The following is a 27,060-nucleotide window of genomic DNA, read 5'->3' as shown; positions in this document are numbered from 1 at the left end:
CTTTATTACTATTAAATGAGAATGTCTTATTTCAGAAACCATTCACATTTTAGTTATATTTTATTTTGTATTAAGTAATATACACATTTAATTTAACAAAGTAGAATATATATTTATAATTCAAATAAAAGGTATTCATAAATAGGACCAAACTTACAATCAGGACACTAATTTTATAAGGAAAACTCAAAGGACCTCTGTTTTCATCCATGGCTTAGCTTCTAATTAGCTTAGTCTCCTTGGCCAAGTCAGTTACCCCATATCTGAGTTTTCTCATGAGTAATATGAGGTAGCTGACTAGACTCACTCCAAGGTCTTTCAAGATCTAGAAGTCTGTTGGCAGCATTCGCAAAACAAATGATAAATTCTTTCTTAAAAACTGTCTATTTGACATTATTGACTACTTACATGCAAATTCACTCAAATGATTCAATGTCTCCTGCAAAATTAGCAAAAGTTTCTATTGTTTTTTGTATTCACTACTTTCTAGAAATCTGTATTTTATCATGGACCATCGACCTTCTTCAAGCAAATCCTCTTAGGCAAGCTTCAGAATGCGTCAGCCTTCACTGGATGGAAAATTTGGACTGCAGTGGGCTCCCTATATCAAGGTTGAACTGACAGGCTGGTTGTGGTGGCTGACGCCAGTAATGCCAACACTTTATTTGGGAGGCCAAAGTGGGCAAATTACTTGAGCCCAGGAGTTCAAGACCAGCCTGGGCACATGCAAAACCTCATCTGTACAAAAAAAAAAAAAAAAGAAAAAGAAAGAAAAATTAGCCAGATGTGGTGGCACACACTTGTAGGTAGACATGCCTGTAGTCCTAGCTACTAGGGAGGTTGAGGTGGGAGGATCTCCTGAGCCCAGGGAGGTGGAGGCTTCAGTGAGCCATGATTGTACCACTGCACTCCAGCCTGAGTGACAGAGTGAGACCCTGTCTCAAAAAAAAAAAAAAAAAGAGAGACAGAACTGACATGTATTAAAAATACCCTTTTCTTTTTCTACCATCAGCATTCCCTGATTCTGAACCCATGCCTCAGAAAGGCTGTGAGGTCGGCAGAGCTGTGCAGGGGAAAGGCGCCTGCAGGTAGAGTTTGAGGAAGAGAGCTCCAGTCAGGTCCCTGCCATGACCCTCCTCTTGGTTTGGTGGGTCATAGCACCTTAGGAAACAGCTAGGGGGGCAGGAAGTGTGTTGTCTTGAACTCAGCCCTGGTTTTAAATTCTGGCCGCAGCTCCTACTAGCTTTGTTCTGGGCAAGCCATTTAAGCTGCAAGCCTCCCTCTCCTCTTCTGTAAAAGTGACAATGTAATCCCTATTTCCCATGGTCACAGAGCTCATCCTGGTAAGTGTCCTCCTGGCCTCCCTCTGGGCCTCAGTTTCACTAATAATGAGCCCCTCTGTAATTTGGGGGCTTCTAACCATGGCAAGAGAGCCTATAATCCAGGTAGAGAACCCTTCAGGGTAGAGACACCAGCCAAACTCTCTTCAAGTAGAAAAGGGAATCTAGAGACAACGACATTCAGAGAAATGACTGCTTTGGCTTCTGGAGCCAAGGCTCCCAATCTCTATTTGAACTATTGAGCTGCCCTGGAAGCTCAGGGAGCAGGAAAAGAGGATGTGTTGTACTATCTGGTGTTAAAATAATCCAAAGGTCCATGCAGAAAAACAGGTGAGCAAAGCAAGCTGGCTGGCTGCCTTCAAGGACCCCAGCCCTCCTGCATCATGCTGGGCACTATTTCTACCTCCTTCCATCCCTGTTTTTTCCGTGTACCCCCCACCTTGGCTGTGTTAGGTCTCACACTTGTAGGCTGATGCACTATGATTTAAGGGTGATCCTCCCTGGAGGATTCCAACTCAGAACTGTGACTGCTCCATACACCTTCCCCTCCTTTCCTCTCCTCTTTTACAGCTGCCTTTTCCCCAAGTGTTTATACTGTAGTCTGCCAAGAAGAAGTTCTCAGCAAAGATAGTGGCCTGGTTTGGCCCTGCCTGTTGTATGAAGACACAACAACTACTCCAGGTACAAATGTCAGATGGGGAGCATGGCCTAAATGACCTGCTGTCCTGGCAGTGGGAAGCAGTGTGCTGCTTTCTTCCTTCTAGGATGCAGAACAGGCCTCAACAGGTACCACTTTACATTTCTAAAAGATGAGGGAATAGTAACTTAAATTCTTGGACCAAAAAAACTGTGCCAGAGAGAGGAGAGAGAGTGAGGGAGAGAGAGAGAGAGAGGGAGAGAGAGAGAGAGAGAGAAAGAGAGAGAGAGATTAATTCATATCAGAAGGGCTCCAGGGAGATATAGAGAATGCAGAAGAAATCACTGATACATGTAGATGTTCTATTCTTCCAGCCACTGTTCTCCACCATCACTCAGAAGCCTCATTTTCTTTTTCTTTCTTTCTTTCTTTTTTTTTTTTTTTTTTGCAGTTGCAAGATTTAATGGAGTGAAGACAGAGCTCCCATACAAAGGGAGGGGACCCAAAGAGGGTAGCCATTGCTGGCTTGAATGCCTGGGTTTATATCCCGATCATTGTCCCTCCCGCTGTGCTCTCAGGCAATAGATTATTGGCTATTTCTTTACCTCCTATTTTTGTCTAATTAGCATTTTAGTGAGCTCTCTTTACTACCTGATTGGTCAGATGTGAGCTAAGTTGCAAGCCCCATGTTTAAAGGTGGAAGCAGTCACCTTCCCAGTTAGGCTTAGGGATTCTTAGTCGGCCTAGGAAATCCAGCTAGTCCTGTCTCTCAGTCCCCCATCTCAACAGGAAAACCCAAGTGCTGTTGGGGAGGTTGGCCGACGACTGCTCTAACTGCTTCCTGCTGAATTGGGGTGCAGTAGGGGTTGTGCAGTTGAGATTTCCTCAGGAGGGGTGCCTTCGATGTCATTAACATTGGAGCATGGGCTAGCAGGCCGGTCCAGTGGTCTGTGGTAGATCTTAGTCATGGACTGCATCTGGGGCTCCATTTGAAGAATGTAGTTTTACAGCTTTAATTCTAGAAGAGACAAATTTAACACGGAGGTTAAAGATACAGGGATTGACATGTATGGCCTGCAGTGCAGGGGATTATTTCTTTGGCACACTTCACAGGCCCTATCTGCTTGATGGTTTTGAAAAGGCCTGGTCGAATAAATAATAATTTGGCTATCTGATGGGTGCTATCAATGCCTAAGTGGAAGGTTTGGTGAAGGGTTTTAAGTAATTTCTATTGGTTAGCTGCAGGCAAAAGTATTTTTCCTTCTTTGGTGGCTAGCCATCCTGAGGGGAGGAAAGTATGTCCTTGTGAGGTTCCCTATTCTATTTCTCCTGCTGAGTACTGGGGCTTGGTTTCTCAGAGGGGATTACCCCATACTAGGGGTCCTTCTGTAAGCATTTCTAATGGAGGGTCCTGCCTTGCAGCTCTTTTGGCTTCAGTATCCGCTTGGTGGCTCCCTTCTAGTTCCCTTTCCTTTCCTTTCTGATGACCCTGGCAGTGTAAGACTGCCACCTCTTTAGGTTTCTGTACAGCCAATAATAATCTCCTAAAGGCTTCCTGATGTTTGATAGGTGTTCCCTCAGAAGTTAGGAATTCCCTTTCTCTCCATATTGCCGCGTGGACATGGAGGACTAGGTAAGCATACTTAGAGTCTGTATATATATTTACCCTTTTTCCTTCTCCTAATTCTAGTGCCCAAGTGAGGGCTATTAGTTCTGCCAACTGAGCGCTAGTTCCTGGAGTTAGGGGATTACTTTCAAGTATTCCATTATCACTGACCACTGCATACCCTGTTTTTCGAAGTCCCTTTTCTACAAAGGAATTTCCATCAGTATACAAGCTGAGGTTGGGATCAGTCAAGGGAACCTCTAGAAGGTCCCCTCAAGTGATGTAGGTTTGAGCAATCACCTATTGACAGTTATGTTCTATCTTTTCTTCATTGTCTGGAAGAAATGTGGCTGGGTTAAGAGTTGCACAAGTGCGCAGTCACAGCACTGGCCCTTCAAGTAATAGAGCCTGATATTTAAGTAAACGGTTGTCTGACACCCACAAGTCTCCTTTAGCAGTGAGTATGCCATTTATATCATGAGATGTCCACACAGTAAGATCTCTTCCCTGTATCATTTTAACTGCTTCAGATACTAAGACTGCTACTGCTGCCACTACCCGTAAACAATGTTGCCAACCCTTTGCCACTACATCAGTTTCCTTACTCAGGTATGCCACGGGTTGCAAGCTGGTCCCTCAGACCTGCATAAGGACTCCTAGAGATATTCCTATTTTTTTCTGTGACATATAAAGAAAAGTCTTGCCCCATTGGCAAGCTTAACACTGGGGCTTGGGTTAGGGCCCTCTTTAGGGCCTGGAAAGCTGCTTCTGCTTCAGGTGTCCATCTTACTAAATGGGTATTGGCTTTCTGAGTTTCCTTAATTAGTGTATATAATGGTCTGGCTATTTCACGGTACCTGGGAATCCATATTTGGCAGAAACCTGTTATGCCAAGGAACCCTCTTAGTTGCTTTAGGGTTTTGGGATGAGGATAAGCCAGTATAGGCTGAGTACAGTCCTCACTGAGGGCCCTGGTACCTTTGGATAATTTTAGCCCTAAGTATTTAACCTGCTGTGAGCAGAGCTGAGCCTTTGGTTTGGAAATCTTGTAGCCACAGGTGGCGAGGAAATTTAAGAGCACTTGGGTGGCTTCATGGCACAAGGTTTCTGAATGGGCAGCTAAAAGTAAATCATCCACGTACCGAAGGACAAGAGTGTCCAGGTATGAGAACTGGCTCAAGTCTTGGGCTAATGCCTGGCCAAATAGATGGGGGCTATCCCTGAACCCTTGGGGTGAAACAGTCCAGGTGAGTTGAGATGCTTGGTTTGAAGGATCTTCAAAGGCAAACAAGAATTGAGAGTCCGGATGTACAGGTATGCAGAAAAAAGGCATCCTTAAGGTCCAGGACTGTAAACCACTCTGCTTCCTGTGGTATTTGGGAAAGCAGAGTATAAGGGTTAGGTACAGAGGAGTATAGAGGAAACAACAGCCTCATTGACAATCCTGAGATCTTGCACTAACCTCTGCTGTCTGTTGGGTTTCTGTACTCCTAAAATTGGAGTATTGCAGGGGCTATAGCATGCTTGTACTAGGCCTTGGGCTTTTAGGTCCTTAATCTTTTGGAGTCCTTGTTGGGCCTCGGGTCTAAGGGGGTACTGCCTTTGGTAGGGAAAGGAGGCGGAATCCTTTAGTTTAACTTGAACAGGATGGGCATTCTTTGCTCATCCATATTGTCCTTCTGTTGCCCAGACTTCAGGATTAATTCCTTCCTCAAGCAGGGGACAACAAATGGGTGTTCCTTCTCCTATGTTCAGGTGTATAATGGCCCCTGCTTTTGCTAGAATGTCTCTCCCTAACAAGGGAGTAGAGAAGCCTCATTTTCTTATTTGAAGTGTAGGCTGCCCATGTCTATAGCTGGCTCTCCATCCCGTGTCCTCCATAGTCCTGACACTCCACTCTTTGTCCTTTTATCGATCACAATTTTTTTTTTATCTTCACTTACCTTAAAATAGAAATATCCCCCACATTCCTCAACTTCGCCAGTAACAAAGATTGTCCTCTCCACCTTGGCCACCATACATATCATGACTCTCAATGACTCTACAGTCAAGATCTCCAACTCCAAACATCTGCTTGTTCACAGTTACCTGTCACTTTGCCTTGTCCTTCCCCCCCCATGCACATGCATGAGCACAGATGCACACACCCCTACAGGGAAAGACTCGGCCTTCAACTTCCCTGATAAAGTTAAAATGATCCTTCAGTTCCTCTCCACCCCTCAAATTTCTGAGTGTCCTCATTCTTTTATTCTTCCTTTCTTTCTATTTAAAAGATGAAGTGTATTTCAGTCTTATTACATCATCCTTTTTAAGGTTAGACCTGTTCCCTTGGTGCCTCACAACTTGTCCAAGATCTGGCTTTACTTATTAATCTTCTTTCTGACACCTTCATTTTTCTCTTGTCCACTCATCCTTCCTCTTAGAACTCCAAATATGATAAAAAGTATCTTCTTAAACACCAAGATAGCATTCCTATAACCACACTGCCCCCTCAAGCATCTTCCCTGTCCTTCCTATCACCAAACATCTTGAAAGAATAGTTTGTACTGTCTTCCTGTCACCCACTCTGGCCTTTCCAATGAGGTCTCTACCTCTGTGCTGCAGGTTTTTTTCCTAACAGCTGGGTTAATTCCATCTGTCATATTCAGTGGCTTCTTGCCTTCCTCTGACCAAAAGTTTTATGTTAAACTCTGTTTTCATTTTGCATTGTCTTCCTTGACAATTTCACCCTTTCCTAAGGCTTCTAACATTATCTCTATTTCTATAATTGCCAAATCATATCATCATCCCTGAATTCTCTTCATAGAACGTAGGCATGACTCACAGACTGCCAAAATGCAAAAATGTATAAAACCCTGAAATGAAAGTGGAGGCAGATGGTCCTAGATGATAGATGGCAGGTATGATTAAAGCTGCCGGGGATGACAGAAGTATGGAGGGATCCCAAGCCCTTCCTCCCCAGGTCAGCTTTTCCCAGCTTTATATTATCTGCCAAGATGCTCATGCTGTGCTCACATATTCTTTTCTCATCAAGACTATTCTTTCCTCTATTCCATCATGTTCTTCCTCAGTTCTGAGTTCAGATACCTCTTAGACACAATTCTCAATATTCTTGGCCTTGCCTCTTGTTCTAACATCCATTTCCACAAAGGCTTGGACTGACTTCAGGCAAGAGCAGGAAAACCCAGTGCCACTACCTGGGATGACTGTGGGGGAATGGCCAGCATAGTGCTAGGGCAAAATGTGAATGACAGAATGCCCTGTGGGACAGTTGTTGACATGTGGAGGATGGAAGCTGATGGATAAATTCTTCCCTTGTCTTCTTCTTATTTAGTAAGTCTTCTCAGAAGGTTCCTGTAGAATTGAGCCTCCACAATGGTGGCTACCTGATAAAGCATCTTTGTCCTGGCTTCCTGCTTATTCCCTTTTGCATTTTCTCATTCCTCATTCCTACTCCCTGCAATCACATTACCAAATAAACTACTGTCAAATGACAAAATTACAACAAATTTAGTTATAAATCGTATGGGCTTTCATTTGTGATTCATGAATCCAGTCAGCTTCCACTCTCAAAAATAGGATGAGAGTTCCCACTGGGCAATGACAAAATACTAGATTAGGCAGAAACAAGGAAATAGAATAATAGGGGGAAAAAAAGCTGATTGGTTAACATCAGGTTACTTCAGGCTACTTTTTTTGGTGAAGGTTAAAGCATAGGGAACTTTCCAATTACACTGACTCAGCAAGACTGGAATCTCCTGTTTTCAGGAAAAACTGATCTGTTTGGGGATCTGTCTGCTTCCTTAAAGTTTCCGTTCAACTGTGTGGCATTTGGTTTGTTCTGTACCACTGGGGCCTCATGAAGGAGCTCAGTAGAAAACAGTGGCTTCCCACAATTTTTGTTTAACATCACCCACATGTAGGTCTTTCTTTCAGGCTCTACTTTGGGGAAATCCAAGCTAAGATTTGGAAAAACAGTTAATCATATTATGTAGCCTGTAAGATACTTTACAATAAATATGTATTACAGTGAAAACACAAAGGAAGGCACCAAAACTATACATAGGAATTGGGGAACTCTTCCCAGAGGAAGTGATGTCCACTTGACAGTAAAGGGTAAATAGCCAGAGGGAGTGGGAGGAAAATATTGGGGGCTGGGGGAGCAAACTTACAAGACAGAAAAGGATGTGTAAGGGCCTGGAGGTGATAAAGAATATGACACACTTTTATTAATGGTGTCACAATAGTCCCAGTAACCCAGGCTCAAAATCCCCTTGTGACCCTTGATTTTTCCTCCACCTGGGACCTTGACTCCTGATAATCACCAAGTTCCACTGGTGCTGCCTCCTCCACATTCGTTCCACTACCTTTCCTTCTTAGTGTGAAATCCTCGGTTCAGGCCCTCCTCCCTCCCTGTTGGCCATTGCTACAGCCTCCTAACTAGGATCTCATGCTCATCCACCAATTCATACTGCACTCTGCAGTCAGAACAACATTCTGAAAACTCTGAACACACCTCTTTCCTATTTGAACACCTCCAGTAGTTCCCCCAGTTATGACTGCTTTCCCCTCAAGTTTACTTTATTGCTAAAAAATGCTAATAATTATCTGAGCCTTTGGCAAGTTGTAATCTTTTTCTAGTGGAGAGTCTTGTCTTGATGTTGCTGGCTGCTGATCAGGGTGGCAGTTGCTGAAAGTTGGAGTGGCTGTGGAAATTTCTTAAAACAAGAAAATGAGGTTTGCCTCGTCAATTGACTCTTCCTTCCACAAAAGATTTCTCTGCAGCATGCAGTGCTGTTTGATAGCATTTGCCCACAATAGATTTTTTTCAGAATTGGAGTCAGTCCTCTCAAACCTTGCTGCTGCTTAATCACTAAATTTATGTAGTATTCTAAATCCTTGGTTATCATTTCAACAATGTTCATAGCATCTTTACCACGAGTAGATTCCACCTCAATAAATAATGTTACTTGCTCATCCATAAGAAACAACTTCTCCTCCATTTAAGTTTGATCATAAGATTGCAGCAATTCAGTTACATCTTCACATCTTCATCTTCACTTCTAATTTTAATTCTCCAGCTATTTCCAACTCAGTCTGTAGTTACTTCCTCCACTGAAGTCTTGAATCCCTCAACATCATCCACGAGGATTGAAATCAACTTCTTTCAAACTTCTGTTAATGTCAATATTTTAATCTGAATCTAATGGCATCTAGAATGGTGAATCATTTCCAGAAGGTTTTCAGTTTAATTTGTTCATCAGAAGAATCACTATCTATGACAGCTATAGACTTATGAAATGAATTCTTAAATAATAAAATTTGAAAGTCAAAATTACTCCTCAATCTATGGGTTTCAGAATGAATGTTGTGTTAGCAGGAATGAAAACAACATTCATCCCCTTGTATATCTCCATCAAAGCTCTTGGGTGACTAGGTGCATTGTCAATGAACAGTAATCTTTTGAAAGGAATTTTTTTTTTTCTTCTGAGCAGTAGATCTCAACAGTGGACTTAAAACAATCAGCAGACAATGCTGTAAACTGATGTGCTGTCATCTAGGCTTTGTTGTTCACTTACAGAGCACAAGCAGAATAGATTTAGCTACTTTTTAAAGACCCTAGAATTTTTGGAATGATAAATGAGCACTGGCTTCAACTTAAAGTCACCAACTGCATTTAGCCCCAACAGGAGAGTCAGCCCATCCTTTGAATCTTTGAAGCCAGGCATTGACTTCCCCTCTCTAGTTATTAAGTCCTAGATGGCATCTCCTTACAATACAGTATAAGGTTGTTTTGTCTTCACTGAAAATCTGTTGTGTTCAACCTGAGAAAGCTGATTGAGAAAAAAAGAAGGAAATGTATTGTTCAGTGTAGTCACCTTCATTAGTGACCCTTGGATAACTTGCTGAAGCTTCTATATCAGCACTTGCTGTTTCACCTTCTACTTTTATGTTATGGAAATGGCCTCTTTCCTTACACTTCACAAATCAACCTCTGCTAGCTTCAAATTTTTCTTCTGCAGCTTCCTCACCTTTTCTAACCTTTATAGCATTAAAGAGAGTTGGATTCTTCCTCTTGATTAGGCTTTGGCTTATGGAAGTGTTGTGTCTAGTTTGAACTTCTATCCAGACCACTAAACCTTTCTCCATATCAGCAATAAGGCTGTTTTGCTTTCTTTCTTTTTTTTTTTCTTTTCTTGACAGAGTCTTGCTCTGTGACTCAGGCTGGAGTGCAGTGGCACAATGTTGGCTCGCTGCAACCTCTGACTCCCAGGTTCAAGTGATTCTCCTGCCACAGCCTCCCGAGTATCTGGGACTACAGGTGTGCACCACCATGTCTGGCTAATTTTTGTATTTTCAGTAGAGACAGGGTTTCACCATCTCTACTAAAAATATGGAGTTTCACCATGTTGTCTAGGCTGGTCTTGAACTCCTGACCTCAAGTATTCTGCCACCTCGGCCTCCCAAAATGCTGGGATTACTGGTGTGAGCCACTGTGCCCAGCCTTTCTTTTCATTCTTGAGTTCATTTGAGTAACACTTGTAATTTCCTTCAAGAACGTGCCCTTTGAATTCACAACTTTGCTATTTGGCAGAAGAGGCCTAGCTTTGGCCTATCTTAGCTTTGGACATGTCCTCCTCAATAAGCTTAATCATTTCTAGCTTTTGATTTAAAATGAGACACATAGAACTCTTCCTTTCACTTGAATACTTAGGGGCCACTCCAGGGTTATTAATTGGCCTCCTTTCAACAGTGTTGCATCTCAGGGAATGGGAAGTCTTCAGAAGAGGGAGAAAAATGGGGAACAACTGATCAGTGGAGCAGTCAGAACACAAAACATATATCGATTTAGTTAGCTGTCTTCTATGGGTGTGGTTTTTGGCACCCCAAAACAATTACACTATAACAGCAAAGGTCACTGATCACAGATCACAGTAACATATATAATAATAATGAAAAATGTTTAAAAGATTGAGAAAACAATCAAAATGTGACACAGAGAAATAAAATGAGAACATGCTGTTGGAAAAATGGCTCTGATAGACTTGCTCAATGCAGGGTTACCACAAACCTTGAATTAGTAAAAAACACAGTATCTGAAAAGTGCAGTGAAACAAGGTACGCCTGTATATATACGTGTGTACACAAAGACCCACACACCCCACTTTTCTGCACCTTGGATTTTCTCTAACAATATACCTTGGACACTGTTGTGTTTATTTTATTTTATTTTTATTTATTTACTTTTAGCGACAGGGTCTTACTCTGTCATCCAGGCTGGAGTGCAATGGTGTGATCGTAGCTCATCTCCTAGGTTCAAGCGATCCTCGACTCAGCCTCCCGAGTAGCTAGGACTACAGGCATGTGTCACCATACCCACTAACTAAAACAATTTTTTTTTTGTGGAGACAGGGTCCTGCTACGTTGCTCAGGCTAGTCTCAAAACTCCTGGCCTCAAGGGATCCTCCCACCTCAGCCTCCCAAAGTGCTGGGATTACAGTCATGAGCCACGGCACCCAGCCTATTTTTTTAAAGCTATCTAAACAGCTTAATTTTATTGATATGCCATAGTTTGTAAGCAATTACCTCAAGATGGTTAAGTTTTTTCTGATCTCTTGCTATAAAAATTGTGCTGTAATGACTATTGTTGAATCTACATCACTTTGCTCATGAATTAAATTTTTTTTTTTTTTTGGACCGAGTTTTACTTTGCCGCCCAGCTGGAGTGGGAGTGCAGTGGTACGATCTTGGCTCACTGCAACCTCTGATTCTTGGATTCAAGCAATTCTCATGCTACGGCTAATTTTTGTGTTTTTAGTAGAGATGGGGTTTCGCCATGTTTTCCAGGCTGGTCTCAAACTCCTGGGCTCAAGTAATCCACCTGCCTCTGCCTCCCAAAGTCCTGGGATTACAGGCATGAGCCACTGCGCCAGGCTGAATTGAATATTTGATCAACAATTTAGTGACATGGAAGAATTGCATTTGAGATTCTGTTCAAGCTTTATGTTTTGCTGAGATATCAGAAGCTATGAAATTCTCACTGTATAACGCTACTTTTTTCATCTTTTGCATATGCCTGACTCATACAACTAATTGTTTAGATCCTAATATAGCTTTGACAGATACAAACATGTTGAATATCTCCAGCATCTTTCTCCTTATCCAGTTTTTTTGATGAGGACACACTATAAAGTTCAGCTTAAAATCAGTGAAATAAAGGAGAGGAGAAATCACAAAGTCCCATGACTCCATGACTCCAGGGTGCTTCCTACTGAGTGGCCCTTCTGGAACATAGCAACCACATGTGGTTTTCAAAGTGTTACTTTTCAGATGTAAGAAAATAGAAACACATGAAAACAATTACACAGGGAAAAAAATCAAGAAAAGTTGGAAGTATTTTTAGGATAACATAATGCAGCAAAAACACAAGTTTAGAAACATCTTTGAAATTCAAACTAGAATTCTTAGGTTATTTTTGAGTAGCTGAAGGCAGTTGAGAACAAACAAACATGTAAGACACCAACAAATCCCATAATTCTGTCACTGCGTGGTAACGGATAGGTGTGTGTGTGTGTGTGTGTGTTGCATTTAAGAATACAGTGTTCAAGAAAAAATGTCAGGCCAACCATGTGTAAACTAATCTCTCCAAGTTCCAAAAATTTCCTGATGGAATATCTTACAACATCTCAGAATTTCAAAGTCCCTGAAAATAAGCTAATTAGTTGAAGGCTGACCTAAGAGGTTACTCTCTAGGCCAAGTGTTTCAAATGCCCATTGCAAAGTGATGGCAATGGATGTCTGAAGGCCATTTCTGCACTCGTCAGGGTATTCATCCCTTGGTAGCCTCTTTAAAAATGCAATCTTAGAAGAAGCAGCTTCACCTTTGAAGGTTACTTACTGATCTTTCTCCAGACTTGGTCCATGCAGAAGAAAAAAGTCAGATGCACTTCTGGGTTTCACTTGGAAGAAAAACTGAAGTTGTACCTGCTCTCCTGCCTCTCAGATGAATGAATGTGGCCCTATAGGCTCAGTCTACCCTACTACTTTGGATCTTAATCACGAGTCATAGTGACTTACTAGGAAAAGCCTCTGAGCTCCTAGATTGCAAGGCATATAGTTCCCCAGTTTGAGGTGAGGCTGGACACCTGTCTGCATTTGAGCACACATCATTTGTGGTTCACCTCCTGATGTTCCTGGACTGGGACCCTTTCTCTAGGTAGAGCCAAATACGCAATGCCTGCTTTCTTCCTGCTCCCCTTATCACTCACCTCCTCCCCTCACTTAATTTTCCTCTGACCTTTAACTCCATATCTCTTCAGTCTGACACAATGGACCAGATACCAGCTTTGGAAACAAACAAATTTAGTTCAAATCTGGCTCTACCACTGAACCAGTGTGTGAACTTGTTGTTGCCTAGAAGAGTTAGCTCCTGCCTCCCCTCCCAATACCCTAAGCCTAAAGAAACCCATGTTACTGCAAAACAGATCTTAACCTTACATGTGCACATAAAACCAGTCCAAAATTATATTTAAGACACTCGAATACAGATTACTGGAGAGGGCATAGGAACTAGGCTATTGTGGGGCAAAGACGGGAAGTATACTTTCTGTTGCATATCTTTTTAAATTTTAAATATTTGAATCATTTGAATATATTATCCACAGAACAAAAGTATAAGAAGAGAAATGAATAAAAATACATCTTAGAAAATTTGTATGTAAATCAAATGACTTTCCCATAGATAAAATATAATAGATTTATTTTATTTAATATAGAGTTTGACAAATAAATTTACTGAAATAGCCACAAATATGAAATGTAATGAACTGTATTATATTTGAATTATAATCTAAGGCAATGAACAAAAACTGTATTATTTCAATTCTCTTTCCTTATTCCACCGAATGTGTGATAAAAATTTATTGAGTAAAATGCTAACGTTTATAGAGCACTTAACAGTTTACAAAGTCTTTCATGCACTCCAATTATGATCTTCCACTCACAGAAGCATCCAGGGCAAGCATGATTACTTCACTTCCCAGCTGATGAAATAAAATCCCATTTGTCCAAGGCCACAGAGCAAATCAAACAAGTGGCAGAATTGGAATGTGAATCCAGTTCTCCTGGCTCTGAATGAGGCCATAATGTTTCCCCTAATTTCAGGCAGAATTCATACTTTAACTGTTTAAATTTAACTTAAGAGACTGGAAAAAGAAAAGTAAAATTTAAACAACTATCCTATTGACATCACCACCATACTCAAACATACTGTGTTTTACACCTCACTAGTTCAATTTCTCTGTTCTGAGACCACCAGTGTATTGCTCAGGAACACCTGACAACTTCTCAGACTGCAAAGTGGACATATTTATGGTGCATCCCTACTTTGAATGGAGTCAAGAGTAGAGAGTTGGAAACAGATGGTCTAGGTAAGAAACGCAAACCAATGCTGGGAGCAGTGGCTCACGCCTGTAATCCTAGCACTTCGGGAGGATTAGGCGGGTGGATCACGAGGCCAGGAGATCGAGACCATCCTGGCTAACATGGTGAAACCTCGTCTCTACTAAAAATACAAAAAATTAGCTGGGCGTGGTGGCACATGCCTGTAGTCCCAGCTACTTGGGAGGCTGAGGCAGGAGAATCACTTGAACCCAGGAGGCGGATGTTGCAGTGAGCCGAGATTGCACCACTGCACTCCAGCCTGGGCGACAGAGTGAGACTCGGTCTCAAAAAAAAAAAAAAAAATCAAGACTTCTCTTACCCTGAAGAGCATGATGAACTAATACTGATACTACATGATGACAAGATATGCTATGTTGCACATTGGAGAAAGAGTATTTTTACATATTTAATTTAAAGGAAAACGGTAAATTGAATTATGTGTGCACCATGGTATGAAAAAGTGTGAAAAAGGAGAATTTCACTCTTTTGTTTTTTTCTCCCACTCCCACAAGCAATTCTCTTTTTAGCAGTAACTAAAGAAAGCTAAACATTTATTTTTATCTTTTAACTGTTCCATTTTGTCTTGTCATCATCTTTTGGTTGCATATAACCGAGTTTTTTTTTTTTTAATCAGAAAGTTTAGGGCAATCTAACTGCAGGGATGAAGTGTGCACATGCACGCATGTGCACAAACACACACACACACACAAGAACTATTATTTCATAGCATAGTTGTTGAAGGGCTTTGGAATCAGAAGGCTGGGTCATGCCCTGATATTTAATACCTGTGAGACTTTGGGCAAGTAACTCAGTCATTCTAAAAATGACTTCCTACCTTAGAATGATGTGACAATCAAGCTAAAAAACATAGGTAAGTAAAAGTGTAGTTCTTGGAACATGACATTCATTTGCTCACGTATTCACTCATCATTTGTTCATGAATTCATTCGATGACTAGTTACTAGCACTTATTTCATGCAGGCCCTGAGCCAGGTCCTGGAGATAGAGCAGGGAACAAAACAGAGCAACTCCGGCCCCAGAGTTTATATTCTCTGAAAGGAGACCAACAATAATATGTAAGGTAAAATTTTAGAGTGGCAATTAGTCTATTAAAAAAGTAATAGGTATAGGAGACAGTGTTAGGGGTGCAGTTTTAATTTGATTGGAGAAGGCTATGCTAAGAAAGAATGGGTTTAATTCAAGTCAGTTGTTAAAATTATTATAATTGTTGCTGGGCACAGTGGCTTCTGCCTGTAATCCCAGCATTTTGGGAGGCTAAGGCGGGCAGATCACTTGAAGCCAGGAGTTGGAGACCAGCCTGGACAACATGGTGAAACCTCGTCTCTATGAAAAATGCAAAAAAATGAGCCAGGTGTGGTGGCGCATGCCTATAACCCCAGCTACTTGGGAAGCTGAGGCAGGAGAATCCGTTGAACCTGGGAGGCGGAGAATGCTGTAAGCTGAGATCGTGCGACTGCACTCCAGCCTGGGTGACAGAGCGGTACTCTGTCTCAAGAAAAAAATTATTATAATAGTAATATATTCTATATTCATATATCATATTTGCAAGTCTTTGTGAGTAAACTAATGACTGTGATATAATTATAATAGCAAGCACAGAAGATCATTAAACACACATGGACAATGGCCACGCTCAGCTTTCCTCTCTGAAAAGAATTTAACATCCTAGAATTGTTCTGTGGCTCCCTATTATTAAACACTTAGTTTACATAAAATTTTATAGCAGATCTTGTATACAAGTTATAATAATATTATGGTGAAAACTAGCCTGAATTTACCAAGCAAATGAAGAAAATAGATCTAATTCTTCAAAATAAATGCTTTCTGAATGGAGTGTCCATTTTGCAGTTCCTTGACTTGGCTAAGTTACTTGCTCTTGGTCTGAAGCTTCCTTTGAAGCAGTTATTACATCTGGAGAAAACAGGCCCCTGTACCTGGGGTCAGGACATAGGGAAAGGTATTTTATTACTCTTCAGAAAATAGAATCTTTATTCAGATTCCTTTTATTCTCTTGGCCCCACTAGTTCTTCCCTTTATTTCTTACCTTTTAATTTTTTTCTTTCTACCTTTTCCTTTCTTCTTTACTTTCTTCTCTCGATTCCTCCTCTTCTTCCTCTCTTCCTTCCTTCTTTTTGTTAGTTCTCTTCTCGTGCAAGCTAAGTAAAGAAAAGGAAGCATTTTACCATCAAGTGAGAACATTTCAGACTACACAGAATGAGAATCTTCATAGTCGATAGGCTCCCTTCACTCAGGAGAGCTTGAATCACCTGAAAGCCTTGCCCAAATCTCCAGTAAGAGGAGTGGTGCCATGCACCAGCTGTGTGTCTCCGAGAATTCAACCTCTCTGAATTTCAGTTTCCTCAACAACCGCAATTACACATTTTGGTGGAAGTTTGTTTTATCCATTAGAAATACTAGATGAAAGTGCTTGGCCCTTTGGCATTGCAATGTGGCAACTGCTGAGTGATGTCAATGCATGAAATTTGAAAGGATGGTGATCGATTTATTACATGTTCCAAAAAAATATTAATAAGTTATTTTTAAAAAGTGCTTGGCATTCTATAGGCACTAAAAAATAAGAGTTATTGTTTCCGCACTCGGGGGTGTTCTCTGCCGTTTTCTCTTCGAGCCCAATCCTTCCTTTCTGTCCTCTCAGGTGTGTCTGTTCTTCTCAGTCTAATATAAGCTTTTCCTCAGTTTCTTTGGGTTACCGAAGCAGCAGGTCCTTTCTCTCTGATTCTAAAGACCTTTGCCTAGGTCTGTGCATGCATGAGCTGATCACTGTCTTCCTCAGTTAGTTGTTGGCAATGCCCGGGCAGGAACTAGGGCTTCTTGACTATGGGTGTGTGGCTTTTCCTTCATGACACCATATGGCCTCTGAGAGCTGGCATTTGATTTTCATTTAATTGAAATTCTTGTAGAAGATCATCAACAATACCATTAGCAGGAACCAGCTTTTTAAATGGTCAGAATAATCCTTGTCTATTTTTGGAGATGTTGTCTTGCTCCTAGAGCAGCTGTGAGTGTGTGAACTCATCAGTGATGTGGACACTGCCCAAATAGTAATCAACAAAGAAATCTTATAAAATTACCAACAGATTACTGCTTCAGCCTGCCAGCACTTTCAATGCCAGCCAGCCTGTTTTTGTTTTTCTTTGTTTGTTTTCCACTGCAATAGGTTGCAATTTAGAGTAAGTCTTTGTGGACTATGAATGAAAATAGAGTTTCACACTCAATTGATAAGCTTTGACAAATGAAAAAACACATACGCGGTATATTTGGGAGAATAAACAGGAACATAGAAAACTAGGGATTCATCTCTCCCTTTCCTTTATCTTAATAATATGAGACAAATGTAATAAAACTCTATCTTACCCCCATCATAATGCTGTACATGTAAGTAATGCCAAAGAAGTATATGATATTTCTTGCCCTTCATGGATAAATGTCAGAAATTGTATCACAATGACCATGGTACAAATAATTCACCAGGACGGAAAAGAAAAAGAGGTTAAAAGTTTCTATTTGCATATATTTCAATGCATTTTGAAGTCCAAAGGATACAAGTTACATAACATATAAGTTAGATGCATTTCCCCAAATGCAAAAGTAAATATCTTAGTGCTACCTCTGCTTGCTGTTGCTCACATTCTCAATTTTCCCCAGTGCCTCCTTCAGCTATTGCTCAATGACTTCTCTAAGTTACATTTTATAGATTCTTCAAAGAATCCTTGCTTCTGTGAGGTTACCTAAACCAGGATCCCATAAAATTAAGACAATGAGACAGGAACCACTGAGAGCACCGCAGGCAGCAGAGCAGCTCTCAAATCACCAGAGGTTGACGCCACCAAATGGCTCCAGGCCTGAGTTTCTTCCATGTGCTCCTACCTACTTTCTACCTCAAGGGAACTGTTCATTTTTTTTTTTTAAAAAAACAGGTTTACTGCTATTGCTATCCAAACAGCTATGCACTATTTTTTCTACTCTATTCTATGTCCTTCCTCTGGATGCATTTTGAAATTCTGTTTTGAAAGCATTTAGATATTTGGGGAGCATAAATTTTTTAAGATTTAAATCAGTTTTGTCTTCACTAGTGATTATTTGCTTTTATTTTTAATTGACACGTAATAATTGTACATACTTATGGGGTACCATGTGATATTTTGACATGCCTACACACTGTGTAGTGATCAAATCAGGGTAAATAGCAAATTCATCACCTCAAAACTTTATTTCTTTGTGTTGGGAGCATTCAAAATCCACTCTTGTAGGTTTTGAATACAAATTATTCACAAAAATTGAAAGTAAATTTTTGTTAATTGTAGTCATTCTATAGTGCCATAGAACACTAAGATTTATTCCTCCTATCTAGCAGTAACTTAGTATTTGCTAATCAACCTCTGGCTAGCTCCCTACCACCCCACCCACCACACACACACCTTTCCCAGCCTCTAGGAGCTACTATTCTACTCTCTACTTCTATGAGGTCAACTTTTTTGCCTTCCATAAATGAGTGAGAACATGCAGTATTTGTCTCTCTATGCCTGGATTATTTCACTTAATATAATATCCTCCAAGGTTCTCATTTTAACCAAACAACATGTCCTGGTATAGGATGTGAATTTAGATTTAGCAGGTCAACTTTTATTTCAACACTGTGGAGTTTGGAAAGCACCCAAGAAGTCAACGAGAAACCAAACCTTTTAAGAAGCCTGGGGCAAGTGCATTTAAGTCCATTTTCCCATCTATTACCAGGGCACTGGGCGAGGCCACACAGGCTCTGTCCTGCACAACTTCAAGGAACATGCAAAGAGGCAGCCTGTGTATAACATGACGAAGGATGGACAAATCAACTGATCTTCAAAGTCCCTTTGAACTGAAATTTAATCATTCTGACAATGGATACTCCAGTATTTCTCTATATCTTCTTCACATTTGCTTTTTAAAATGTCATTTTTTAACATATATTGTTTTAATAACTGTTCTGGATTAAATTTGGTTTAGAAATAATTTTCAATTTGTTTGTGTGCTGCTTTATGTAATAAAATGAAATAGTAAATATTGAAAATGTTAATGAGTTTTAAAACGTTATAAACCAAAAAAAAAAAAAAAAGTCATAAACCTCAGGAAAATCAAAATCAGTAACTCATCTGTCAGGCCATAGGCACGGTGATTTAAATTGAGATCACTTACAAATGTAAATGGATTATCAGATGTCAAATACTTTTACTTTCCATTGTAATTCAAATTGAACATGGGTAAGGCTTAAACATCACCATAAACACTATTTGCTCTAGAGTGAACCTCCTTGTAAGAATTACTGGTCTTGGAACTCAACCAAGGGAACTTAGTTACTGAATTGCTAACAGGAGACCCAGGGTGAAATGATTCTCCCTGTTAAGTGACTCTAATAGTGGTAGAATCCAGCTCTTTTGTTTTAGGCAGTAGTATATTTATGTCAAATCACTATACTTCATATCCAGAAAAGATGCAGGGAAGCTTCCAAGTTTACTAATGCCATCTTGACTGACATTGAGTAAGTTTTCCTTTCTTTGCAATTTTCAGCTCAATAGTATCTTACAGGGCAATGTGCCAGGAAGTCTACAAACTTGAAACTAAGCCTTTCCTGCTATAAATTAAACCTGTTTCCTCCTTGGTACAAACCAAATGCTTAATTATCTCTCTCCTTTTTCACAATCCCTTCATAGAGTCCAGGACTCTTTGATCTTCCTATTTTTTTCCACCTCTAGAAATGGGCATTATTTTAAAACTTCCACCAGTTTTATGGTTCATCTGGAGTCTACACTAACTTAAAAACTGGGCAGAGTATTCACTTTGATATCTGAGTGCTTACTATGTGCCAGGATTAATGTTCACAATATCTTGTGATACATATATTATTACCTCATGAATCATCACAGCAGTCTTAAGAGGTAGTTCTGTTATCCTCCTTTTACAGGTGAGGAACTTGGGGCAGAGAGAGGCTAGGTAAATTGCCCAAGATCACGTTGTGCAAATTCCCCAAAGCAGAATGTGTGCTCATAACCATTGCTCTGCACTCCTTGTCTGTTACATTAAGCTTGCTGGTTTGGTTACCCAATTCCTAAACACTGATGACCAACATATACTAAATTGCCTCTGGAACATTCTTCTGGTAAGTAGTATCATTGAAGTCTAAAAGCAGGTTTACCCATGAAACACATTTAACTAATCTAAGAAATTATGCTCTAGGCCTGGCGTAGCAGCTCACACCTGTAATCCTAACAATTTGGGAGGCTGAGGCTGTAAGATCACTTGTGCCTGGGAGTTTGAGACCACCTGGGGAACATAGCAACACCTCATCTATACCAGAAAAAAAAAAAAAAAGGAAGCCAGGAATGGGGGTGTGCACCTGTAATCCCAGTTACTTGGCAGGCTGAGGTGGTAGGAGTGCTTGAACCTGGGAGGTCGAGGCTGCAGTTATCCATGATCGTGCCACTGCACTCCAAACTGGGTGACAGAGCAAGCAGAGACTCTGTCTGAAAAAAAAAATAGAAAGAAAGAGAGAGAGAGAAAGAAAGAAAGAAAAAAGTAAGCTATGCTCTAAACACATCTCCTCATCCAGTACAATCTCCTCCCAGACCACTCCCACCCAGTTTTGTGGATTTCTTTTTTCAAATGATGATTTTGATATTCAACCACTTTTTCATGTTGAAAATATGGTATATATACACCAAGGAATACTATATGGCCATAAAAAAGAAGGAGTTCATATCCTTTTGCAGAGACATGGATGGAGCCAAAGGCCATTATTCACAGCAAACTAATGCAGGAACAGAAAACCAAATACTGCATATTCTCACTTATAAGTGGGAGCTAAATGTAGAGAACACATGGACACACAGAGGGCAACAAGACACAGGGGCCTTTGAAAGGGTGGAGAGAGGGAGGAAGAAAAGGATCAGGAAAAATAACTAATGGGTACTATGCTTAATACCTGGGTGATGAAATAATCTCAACAACAAAACCCCCAGGATACAAGTTTACCTATGTAACAAAGCTCCACTTGTACCCCAGAAGTTAAAAGTTAAAAAAAGAGAAAACATTGAATTCTACTTGAACTATCAGATATTGTCTGTGCAGCATTTAAAAATGTACTAAAGCAGCCAAGCCAAGTGGGAGATAAAAATAATAATAATAAAGGTAAAAAAAGTAATGTACTAAAAATATGGAGATTATATAGAAAACTATAGAAAATTTAGACTAGCATTGGTAACTGAAAAGTAAAATAACAATCAATAAAATGATAAATATAAAAATAATATATTATTCTGAATTGTTCATAAGATAGACGAAAAAGACTTCCTAAGGAACAATTTTCTACACATTATACTCATCTCAGCCACTGCATAGTATAAATGTGTGTTTTCAGATAATTGGGACAAACCTAATAACTTTGAGATAATAGAAATCAAAACAAACTGAAATCCTAGTTTGAAGGCTAAGACTATAATTTCAGTAAGTCTAAATTTAGTGCTTAATCCACTAAGGAGTGTCCTTGGCAGTGAAATTGAGATACAGTACACACCAGTGACCTCTTCGTGTCACTGGTGAGCTTTCCTTGGCTCCCTTCTACCTATCTCTTCAACGGGTTCCCACTCCAGTGCTATCGGTGTGCTGCTAGAGAACAAGTTTTTTAAAAAAATTTTAAATCACAGCTAATCTTTTCCCAAGACAAACAGTATTCAGTGTGAAAAGAAAGCTCCTGGTTAATTTATGTCGCTTAGAAAACCGAAACAGATAAAGGAATATCCTTTAAAAATCACCACCAGACTGTAATATAATCAGGAACTGGGTAAATTCAACAATAGAAGGAAGTCAAATAGACTGACCTTTCCCAAGTTGTTTTAAAACTGACATGTGAGTGGAAGTTACTGGTGTGGTTTTGTTGCCGCTTCTTGTTTTCCTAAGGAATTTGGAATCTGAGCAGGGAAGTCGCCTGTTCTTTAAACTAGCAGTAGAACAAGAAAGAATATACTCATCCTTCTAGGGGACAAAAAAATAAAGTTATTCTAGCTGGAATGCACCTCCCCAAAAGAGATAGATAGAATCACCAACCAAGAATTTAAACAAGAAGTATTATTTATCTCTTACTATTGGCCCGTACTGTCCTAAATATTGGTAGTGATGAAGGGAACAATTGTGCAAAAGGAGTATTGAAACACATGGAGTTCATAAATGGTCTCTTCTCTCAAGTTTACAGTCTAACTCAAAATTGTTGTATTTTAAGCATGTTTGGAAGTATTTAATTTTTTGCATCATTGTTGTTTGTCATTCTAAAAGTTACTGCTATAATGGCTACAGAAACTGTGGTTCCTGAGTTTTCTGACATAGAACCAATATATTGTTATATGTTACATATTATTTTGTCTTTTCATATAAATACATTAACAAATTACCAAAATGTAGGGGCTGTTGCTAAGCCATCTGCTTTAATTTGGGTTTATAAAATATGATCACTAGAACTATGCCCCAGGTTTTTAAGGGTGCCTATCCAATTTATATTTGTCAGTCAAAAAGTAATGTCTCCAAATAAAACAGCATCAATAGCTTTCCAACAGCCAGTATTAGAAGCAGAACTCCATGGTCAGTCATTCCAGTATAGGTTGTATCTTCACCCAGAATTGTTTCATGTTTGAAATCTTCAACTTCAAACCAATAATCAAATTATCCTCTATTCGTCTAACTTCACCACCTTCTCTCCCATTACCATCTCTGAGTCTGTATGGGTGCTGCTGAATTTCCATCGTCTCCTGTTTCTTCTTGGTTTCCATGCAGGACTGCATGGTCAATGGCTTTTAACGTCTCTCACATCAGTGTCCTTTCACATTCCTTCATCCTCCTCCCACACCTGTGCTGTTCATCCTCAACCCTGTGTCAGTTCATGATCTGTTTCCTCTGTAACTGAGTAGGCAGAAAAAAATCTCATCGCTGTGTTGATGACAGTGTGGCAAATTCATGTATTTTTTGACCTGGCTATTCTACTTGTTCTTACTTTTTAAATTCATTTCCTATGGAAATGCTGTTAACCTTTTTCATTCTCTTCAAGTCTTCCTCTTTATTCTCAAAAAATCATATTTAAGAGATAACTTTGCCTCTTCTTTCACATAAAAAATAGAGGTTATGTGAAATGGCTCATGCCTATAATTTTAGCACTTTGGGAGGCCGAGGCGGGTGGATCACCTGAGGTCAGGAGTTCAAGACCAGCCTGGCCAATATGGTGAAACTCCATCTCTGCTAAAAATACAAAAATTAGCCGGGGGTGGTGGCACGCTCCTGTAGTCCCAGTTACTCAGGAGGCTGAGGCAGGAGAATTGCTTGAACCTGGGAGGCAGAGGTTGTAGTGAGCTGAGATTGCACCACTGTACTCCAGCCTGGGCGACACAGCGAGACTCTCTCTCAAAGAAAAAAAAGAAAAGAAAAAAAAAAGAAAACCATCAGGTTTGATCCTTTTCAGTCTTCTTACTGTAACTTGCCAATATTTATAGGTCATCATTTCACTCTTCAAGACCTAGCTGAAAAGCCATCCCTTTGTTGTGGCCACCCTGTATCATTCTCTTCCTCTGTCAGTCACATTGTGAATATAATCACTATCAAAATGACAGATATTTTAGGAATGTATTTCAAATTTCCTGCTTTCTACCAAATATCTCTTAATTTTTAGTTCAGGAAATGTAGCCTATAATACTTGTTATACTTTTTAGAGTTTAACTTTTAAAATAAGGTAATACATTCATATTATTCAAACTTCACCAGGCACAAAGATGAATTAGTGAGCATTCTTACACTCTTGGGCTTAACTACAGTTTCTTGTGTATTTTCTAAAGATATTAATATAATATGTAAGTAATTAATCTTGCATCTTCCCCTGTGCCCATACTTTTTGCATACATACATAGTATATTATAGTATGTATGTATCACTATACTGTACTGATATACACCCATCACTTAACAATAGGTACTAGAAATTATTCCAAATCAATACATAAAGTATTACCTCTTTCTATTTTATAGATACATAGTACAGATTAGAGACTGCCACAAATTCCTGGCCACTTCTCTAATTAAGAGGTAGAGTCCACTTTTCTCCCCTTGTATCTGGGCTGGCTCTGAAACTTATTTTTCTCTATAGAATGAGGTAGCAGTGATGCTGTATAATTTCTGAGATTTACAGCTTTTGAGATTTTAAGATATCTACAACTTTATGTCCTGAGAAAACTCTCTGTTGGAAGCTAGCCACTATGCTGGGAGAAGCCCAAGCTATGAAGAAAGGCCACATGGAAGAAAGCTAATGCTAAAACCCTCCAGTTCAACAATCCATGCTGATTTCCCATCCAACAGCCAGCACCAACTAACAGGCATTTGAGGGAGCCATCTTGGATATTCCAGCTGATTTAATTCTCCAGATGACCCTGTGATGACCCTAGTGGACATCACACAGAACAGAACTTCTCAACTAAGCCTAGTCACCCATGGAATTGTGAGAGAAAATAAATAATTGTTATTGTTTTAAGCCACTCTGTTTTGGGTAGTGTGTGACTATCAATAGATAACCAAAACACATAGTAATCCATCATGTGGGTATATGCTGTTTTATTTAACCCAACCTCTACTGATGGACATTCAGGTTGTTTCTCCTCTTTTGCTATTATAAACAATGTTGTAATTAATAATGATGTAAATATGTCACTTTTCATGTGTGACTGTATCTGTGGGATGAGTTCCTAAAATTAGAATTTCCGGATATAAGAGAATATGCACTTACAGTTTTGATAGATATTACAAAATGGTTATCTGGGAGATTTCACTAACCTACACTTCCAGCAGTAATCTATGAAGTCACTATTCTCCTACACCTTGACTAATACTATGTTATTAAACTTTCTGATTTTTGCTAATCTAATTGGTAGAAAATGGTATAATTTTAATTTGTATTTCCATTTTTAAAATAACATTTATCATATTTTAATATATTTAAGAGCCATTTGTATTTTCCTTTTTCTAAATAGTCCATATTCTTTGCTCAGGTTCTACTGGGATGTTGGTTTTTTAAAAAATTGATTTATAAAAACTCTTTAGGGAGTTTAATCATTGATTTATGAGTGGCAAACATTTTTTCTGTTTGTCATTTTTCTTTTGGCTTTACTTAGAGTAATATTTGCCATGCATAACTTTTCACTTTTATGTTGTCAAATTTATCAAAATTTTAACTATTTTGATAGAAATTCTGCCTTGGATTCTTCTAACACTTTTTTTCACATTTAAATTTTGTTGTATCTTTTAACATTTAAATCTCCTCTGAGATATGAATTTCCTTTTTTAGGTCATTTTCTGTTATATTTAATTATGTTTCAAATCTTGCCTATTGCCTGTGTGCTTCTCAAGGGCAGGAAACCTCTCTTTTTCATGGCTGTATCCTGAAAACCTAGCACAATGGATCATATATAAAACAGTCTCAGTAAGTATTGATACCATATGAAATAAACTTTAGGCCTGCACTGGGTTCCAAAGATAAAGCCACTCTTTCTGACATCATCTGGGAGGAATTTGTTGACCACGAACAAAGAAGCTACATTTTGAACAAGCATGTTTGAAACTCTAGAACTTAAGGCTCAGCAATATAGAAATATTTTTGAGTCTTTTTTCTCCAGCTGTGTTTACTGTCTACGGTGTGTGACTTCTCTCTCTTCTGATGCTAATTAATTAATACCCCAAATGCCAAACCTTTATTTACCACCCTGCACACACAGATCTCTATTAGAAGTCTGGAATGTTGATGGTTGGGTAGGTATTTTAACCTAGCTTAACCTCTATCACAATAATTAATTTTAATTGCTTTTCACCTTGGTTACATGATCCCCCAACTCCATGGAAATGATATAACCTTGTAAAAAATTTAAAAAAAAAACCTTGACATGAGCTTCTTAAAGAAACAGAAGTGAGATTTGACTTGAGCATTCAGTAACCAAAGGTATAAGATACCCAAAACAAAGGAAATGTGGTGCTTTCACTGCTTGTTTTTAGTGCTGCCACTGCTCTCCCAAGGAATGTTGCTGCCTTAAACTCTGTTCTGTGGCAGATACTTCCTGCCCCTATACATCACCTTCAGATGTACTAAATGATCAAGATCTTTACCATCTGGCCACTCCTCTAGCTCTAGTGTTCCAAATGACTTACATTTTTAATGGTTCTTTGTGATCTCCCTGATATAGAAATACATGTATGCAAGGACATGTGCACTCAAAAAGAGTCTACCTTCCTTCTTTGCATTCCTGTGTGCTTTAGCCAGAAGAGATGTTTTAGGATGGTGGTACAGTGAGGAATTTATGAAACAAGGGCCACTGGGCCACTGAGATGACTATTTGTGGTTAAGTGGAATCCAAAAGGATGATATGGGGTATCTCTTTCTTTACAAGTAGTAGCCACTGTCATTGAACAAATATTTAAATAATACAAACAATTGTTAATAATTATTTAGCTCCTCTTAAATGAGTCACGTGTCCCCTTTCCATGTATAAAAACTGTATTTATACTTTGTGTTTCCCTTATGCTACTCAAAAGATCACAATAAAAACATTCTCTTGAAAAATTTAGTTTATTTCATTGACTTAGAAAAAAAATTTTTTTACTGCATTTTATGCTAGATTCACACATTTCACATGGTGGTTGAACATATAAGGAAAGATATATTTTTACCACAGCTTGATAACATTTCTTCAAGATGCTATCCTCACAACAGATTATATTTATTCAGAAAATTTGAAGCCATCTATTTGAAATTACCTCTAGTAGTTTGTTAAAATGTAACAGATCCATTTATAGACTTTTAAAAGATGGAATATTTATAAAGGTACAGTTGTTTGTTTGCTTGTTAGTTTGTTTTTTAGATGAAGTCTTGTTCTGTCATCTCGGCTCACTGCAATCTCCACCTCCTGGGTTCAAGCGATTCTCCTGCTTCAGCCTTCCGAGTAG

At 39.4% G+C, this 27,060-nt stretch overlaps 1 long non-coding RNA gene across 1 annotated transcript; it reads right to left on the bottom strand.

Annotated features, from left to right (window-relative positions):
* Nucleotides 1-197: 197 nt before the first annotated feature.
* LOC129060041 (uncharacterized) lies at nucleotides 198-21,172 on the bottom strand. The gene is made up of 3 exons (XR_008526375.2): nucleotides 20,439-21,172; nucleotides 4,726-16,203; nucleotides 198-2,995 (listed from the first exon to the last, which is right to left on the bottom strand). It is a non-coding gene; the product is annotated as an uncharacterized LOC129060041 (long non-coding RNA).
* Between the last annotated feature and the right edge of the window lie 5,888 nt (nucleotides 21,173-27,060).

This window comes from Pongo abelii, chromosome 5, assembly GCF_028885655.2.
Source record: "Pongo abelii isolate AG06213 chromosome 5, NHGRI_mPonAbe1-v2.0_pri, whole genome shotgun sequence".
Taxonomy (NCBI): domain Eukaryota; kingdom Metazoa; phylum Chordata; class Mammalia; order Primates; family Hominidae; genus Pongo; species Pongo abelii.
This window is presented reverse-complemented; position numbering and strand designations above follow the sequence as displayed.